The following is a 6,576-nucleotide window of genomic DNA, read 5'->3' as shown; positions in this document are numbered from 1 at the left end:
TTATCTCATCCTATAATTGTTTAATCTTAATTGAAGTTATGATTATCTTCTGCTACTTATCCTTAATTGAATTGTCGAATATCTTTCATAATTGCTCAATCTTAAAAGAAGTTTAGATATCCTATATCTTAGTTGACTTGTCTTTATTTGGAACTATTTGACTCGTGTTAGCTTCCTTATTGTTGACTTATATATTGTGGGATCGTTGCTACATATTAGTTTTCCCTTATTGAGTTGTTCTCTTTACGCCTAGCATTCTTTACTGTGGTTATTCCTTGTGAACTAGTTCTACTATTTCTTTGTGATTTACAATTCTTGAGTTGATTTACGTGTCGTACTTTGTATTATTGTCAATGTTGTTGTTGTTCTTGTTGTGGTGATGCACGAGGTTTCTGCCGTGCGGTTGTTGACATTGTGATGCACGAGGTTTTTGCCATGCGGTTGTTGTTATGGGGTTGCACGAGGTTTCTGCCATGCTACTGTTACTATTGACATTTGCACATGAGGCGTGACAATGTGGGGTATATATATGTGGGTTGCGCATGTGGCGAGACAAGGTGGGAACATTATTATGCACGTGTGGCGAGACAAGGTGGGTATTTACTTTACTATTGCACACGTGGCGAGACAAGGTGGGCTATGTCAGGGATTGATTTGTGATAGCCTGGGGCATTCTTGTTGTTGATATTTGTGTAGTGGTACACTTACCTGTGAGCTTTATCTTGTGAAAGTTGTGAGAAAACATTCTATGTGTTGTCCGTTCTTTTCCTTATACTTATTTGTTGGTATGGACTATGTTAGGACACTTGCACAAGCATACACGTAGTTAAGCACTCTTATCGGATAAGAGGTTTTCTTGATATTGTTGAGTATATATGCGCACCCTTGTTACTTGCCTTCTATGTGAAAATAGCTCTATTAGCACGTGAGTCGTCAGTGCGGTTATGAGGTGTTATGAGGGCACAGGATGCCAAGTGTTAGGATTCAGGTATTAAGACCCGTGAGTTGTGATTCGTCCGAGGTTCGGTACCTCGTGGAGTTTGTTGACTAAAACCTTATGTAAAAGCGGTTGTAGGTGCTGGGTTATTACTTGCCCTTGCTGTTTATGTGATTCCGAATTTAGGTTGAGTTCCATTCACTCTTCTGTGTCATTTTTATGGTATTCCGCTAATACTTGTGTATACGGCAAAACCGGAGGGTCCAATTTCTCGTCATTAAGGCACTTCGGAAGATCACCTCGAAGTCTCGAGGCCAAGGCCAAGTATCCTCCCTCGAGGGTCGTCGACACTCGACATCAGGGCAGCAATGATCACGGTAATGGTAGAAATGGGGAGTTTCCAAGGCACACGGCTAGGACTGACAGAGCCTGCCGGTCTACTCTGAACCCGAATCAGGGTGTCATCTAGCTGTCCCATCTCCATATCTTTGTAATTAATGCATTTTTGTACTATGTTGGGATTCCCTTCATATATAAAGGGGATCCTTGTCATTTTGTAAACTCCTGTTGTTTCAGCTGCTCCACACGAAATATACAAAAATATTCTCTCTGCTTTCTAACATATTCTCTTGATATTATTCCTTTCATTTATTATCTTCATCATTGTTTGTCATTTATTGCTTATCACTGTCTATAAAGAGCCTTCATTAATTTTAGTATAACTATTAGCCATACTCCGATCACCTTCGATAGCTCGTAGCCGAGCCCCGGAATCGACCTCGAGGTCCCCGAATCGACAAGCTCGAGGCCCCGATTGTTAGCCTCTTGGTTTGATTATCGCCTTATCTCTAACTCTTATTTCGTTTCTAAGTCTCACACACATAACATCAACTGCTCAACAACTAGCATAAAAATAGATCACGTATTTTTAGAGTCCCATAATCAAATTTAATTGTTATTACCATTTTCACGGTAAACAGTTTGGCGCCCACCGTAGGGCTAAAAATAATAGTGATTATTTTCTTGTTGGTTCCATTACACAACGCAAGTTATCTTTCACGCTTTTTCTTGTCCAAAGATCTTTGTTTTCAGGTCGGAATGTCTGATTCAGTAAACAACAATCTTGAGAACCACGGAGAGAATGGTGTGGCTGTTCCAGGTGCTGGTGAGTCACCACGAAACCTTGAGAACGCACCAGGACGAATTCCGGTGGATGAAGTCTTGTGCGGTGCTCAACACGTCGAAATAAGCTCCCACACTAACAGGAGCATACACCAAGGCGACCGACAAGAAGCCCAGAAAACCCCAACCAGGAAAGAACGGGAGGTTAGCCTTCATGTTATTTTTGAAATGTTGCAGGCACAACAGCTGGCTATTGCTCAGCTGCAAAGTCACCAGAAAACTCCCAGCACAGTAGCACCGGGGACAGCTCCCCTGGCCGAACAGGTACCGAAAAGATCGAGCAATAATGGGTCGATAGCCGATCCTGTCATCATAAAAATGCTCGAGGACCTTACCACAAGGATCGAATCGGGCGAAAACATAATAGAAGCCAACGATAAGAAGGTCGAGACTTACAACTCTAGGGTCGACCAAATTCCAGGAGCACCCCCGATCTTGAAAGGTGTGGATTCGAAGAAGTTCGTATAGAAGTCGTTCCCACAGGAAGCGGCCCCGAAATCCATTCCAAAGAAGTTCAAAATGCCGGACCTTCCGAAATACAAAGGTACCTCGGACCCTAATGAGCACGTTACCGCTTACACCTGTGCAGTAAAGGGCAACGACCTGAAGGACGACGAGATCGAGTCCGTCCTGCTGAAAAAGTTCGGAGAAACACTTTCTAAAGGGGCAATGATGTGGTATCATAACCTGGCCCCAAACTCTATAGACTCATTTGCCATGTGGCAGATTCCTTCATAAAGGCGCATGCCGGGGCCATCAAGGTGGCCACAAGGAAACCCGACGTCTTCAAAATCAAGCAAAGGGAGAACGAGATGCTGTGAGAATTTGTATCTCGCTTTCAAATGGAACGAATGGAACTACCACCGGTCTCTGACGACTGGGCAGTGCAGGCCTTCACTCAAGGTCTGAATGAGCAAAGCTCGGTGGCTTCGAAGCAGCTGAAAGAGAATCTGGTCGAATATCCCGTCGTGACCTGGTCGGACGTCCACAACCGATACCAGTCGAAAATCAGGATCGAAGATGACCAGCTGGGAGCCACCTCTGGCTCGGTATACCCAAGAAGGCTTCTGGCAAAGGAGCCAAAACCAAACAAAGAAAGATATCAGCCATACATCGAAGATCGAAGAAACGCCTCTAGGAGTAATCCACCTCGAAACGATCGAAGGATAGACCGAGGACAGAATCCTCGGGGACTCATCAACAGAGCCGGGTTCGATAGGAATGCAGGACCAACAGAGGCACCTCGCTTATCGGAATACAACTTCAACGTCGATGTGTCAGACATCGTGTTCGCCATCAGCAAAATCAGAGACGCCAGATGGCCCAGGCCTGTACAATCGGATCCTTCACAAATGAACCATAACTTAGTGTGTGAATTTTATAACACGCATGGACACATGACCGAGGATTGCCGACAACTCTGGGAGGAAGTGGCCTGGTTACTCGACAATGGTCACCTTCAGGAATTCCTCTGCGACCGAGCCAAAAATCAGTTTCGAGAAAGAGAAACAACCAAAAAGAACAAAGCGGACGAGCCGCAACATGTCATCCACACGATCTTTTGAGACAGCTGCCACTAGCCGAAACACCCAAGTCTCCACCAGCAGAGGGACTAAGAAATAAACCAACAACAAGATAGCAACGACGAGACACGCTCTCGGTTGTATCCGAATAAAGGACTGTAGCGCGTCCTCCGAACGAATGCCAAGGTCCAAAAGCGCCATCGCCACTGAGGCATAACCATCTCCATTTTTATTTCGTATTTCATGCTGACCTTTGTGCAGGCACCCGACCGAAGTAGTCAAAACGCTAACCCACTCGAAGACCTTAAGGTTTTAAAGCATCCGTTGCACCCTTTTCCTTCGGCCGAGTTTTTATCCCGAAAAGGGTTTTACCGGCAAGGTTTTTAACGAGGCAACATCCACATGCTACCTAAGGATGACTCAACAAGTATTCGAGGCTTCTTTTGCAATCAACCCCGAACATTGGGGGCATCCCCCCAGGGTCCCTATAGGAGAATGATGTATCGGGCCAAACAGTCGAACGAACCGTGTCCATATAGCCGGGCCCCGACGGCGGGAGCATGTATACTTGTACCAAATAATCGAAGAACACCTTTCGTCAAAGCATCTCACACTCCAAAAGGAACTCAGCATTTTCCCAAAAACGATTCCTCCATCAAAAATGTCCCGAACACTCGGGGACTGGCGTCGACAATTCAATATTTGAACGACCTCCGGGTCGGGACTCCAAACTCATAAGCCCTCAACGAGGCAACATGAAAATCACGAAAAGCCTCCAAGGCCAAAAGTGTCCCGAACAATCGGGGACTGGCGTCAAAATCTCAACAATCGCATGACCTCAGGGTCGGAATCGCCAAAACTGTAAGCCCTTAATGAGGCAATACCAAGCTTACAAGTAGCGGCTCCCGAGCCAGGATACCCTCATTGACTCGGGGACTGTCATCAATCACCATTCATTAAAAAACCCGAGTCCATAAGAACCCGAGCGGGCAGACTCGATCTCGTAAGACCTACATAAGGCAGTAACAGTATCTGTAAGACCTCGAGCAAGGCATGAACCACACTTGTACCAAGTGGCAATATCTGTACGACCTCAAGCAAGGCATGAACCATACTTGTACCAAGTATCTAAAAACTGTAACACCTCAAAGGCATAAAAATTTGGTACGACCTTGCTAAAGGCATAAACCCGATCTCAAAGTTTAGGCTATATATCGAACTTGTAAGACCCCTAAAAGGCATACCCTCGATATAGACGCCCAAACTACTTCAATCGGGATTAAAAACAGCTCTAGCCAAGCACAAATGACTACGGTCATAAGGTTGTACCAGCCAAACTAACGCGACTCAGGGACGCCCGACTGTCGCTACAAAATCATAGGCCTTCAATTACTTCGAATCTACTTCGAAAAGAACCGGTTAAACATGCTACCCTTGACATAGGCAAAAGAGCTTCGACCATGTCAGCTCCAAATCACAGGCTTCGAGATACTCAGCCTCCGAGCCAAACCTCCCGAGGTGCTCGATCATCGCCACAAAATGACTCGTAATCGAGGTTCTTCCTGAACCGTCGAAGAGTCAGGCAAAAATTATTTCAAAAAGACCTTAACGAAGGAAAAATAAAGCCATTAAAAAGGTCGCTTTGACCCAAGGCGTAAGAGCCATTGTCGCCAGCCCAAATAAAAAGGTCGCTTCCACCCAAGGCGTAAGAGCCATTATCGCCAGCCCATATGAAAGGTTGCTTCAACCCAAGGCATAAGAGTCATTGTCGCCAACCCGCACAAATACAAAACTTGAGGGTCGAATGAGCTCGAGTCGAAACCCGATTAGGAGACTGAACCCAAAATAGTTTACTGAAAATGCCCCAAGGCAAAAAGCATAAGAGCTCAAATGCCAGCTTACACAAAAAGGTCGCTTCGACCCAAGGCGTAAGAGCCATTGTCTCCAGCCTAATGAGCCTCAGGGCCACGCATAAAAGGTCGCTTCGACCCAAGGCGTAAGAGCCATTGTCGCCAGCCCACACAAATGCAGAACTTGAGGGTCGAATGAGCTCGAGTCGAAACCCGACTCGAAGACTGAACCCAAAATAGTTAACTAAAAAGGTCGCATAGACCAAACGCATAAGAGCCTACGGGCTAGCCTAATGAGCCCCAGGGCCGTATCACGAATCTAAGGATTCCCACCAACTCAAAGGCAAATTGATCTGGCTAAAATCTCGGCAAACAGAAACTCAGAAGATACAAAATCGCGAGGTTTCCCCCTTATACATACATGTAATAAAATACAAGCTCTATTTACAGCATACTACGAAAGTTACATACACAGAGACAGAGAAGGAAGTAAATGTCCCCCTTTGGGGACTATGGCCCGATGGCCCCGTCCTTGCCATATTTGGCATCGGACATAAGGAACTTGGTGTCATATTCCTCCGCTTGGGCTTGCTCGATCTCCTCCAAAAGATCAAAGCCCCTGGCATGAATTCCCCCGAGAGTACGTACACGGAAAGAAAGAAAAAAGAAAAAGAGCAAAGCGACGCAAGGTCTACTCTTCATTACCACTATCCTCTGAACCATTTCCAGGATCCTCATCTGGAGCGATCAAGAGTGCCGACTTTCTCTCCAATTCTCGGGCCTCCTCAATCTCAGCAGAAGGATAGACGCCTCTGGCTCCGACCCCCTCCAAAGCTTCCCTCCTCACCTTCGCTCTAGCACGATCGATAGCCCGAGCCAGTTTCAGCTCGGGCTCTTTCGATATGTTACGGGCTATTTGGTTCGCCGTGGCTGCGTCCTTCAGATAAGTAGCAATTTTTCCTTCGGTCTCAGACTTGGCCGCAACCAGAGCAGTGATCTCCTTTTGAGCATTTTGGAGAAGAGCATAGGTCGATGCCAACTCCGAGGTCGCTACCTCGTTTTGTTCCCTTAGCCCGAGGATCTC

Source organism: Nicotiana attenuata, chromosome 5 (genome assembly GCF_001879085.1).
Source record: "Nicotiana attenuata strain UT chromosome 5, NIATTr2, whole genome shotgun sequence".
NCBI lineage: Eukaryota > Viridiplantae > Streptophyta > Magnoliopsida > Solanales > Solanaceae > Nicotiana > Nicotiana attenuata.
Note: the sequence above shows the minus strand (reverse complement) of the source record.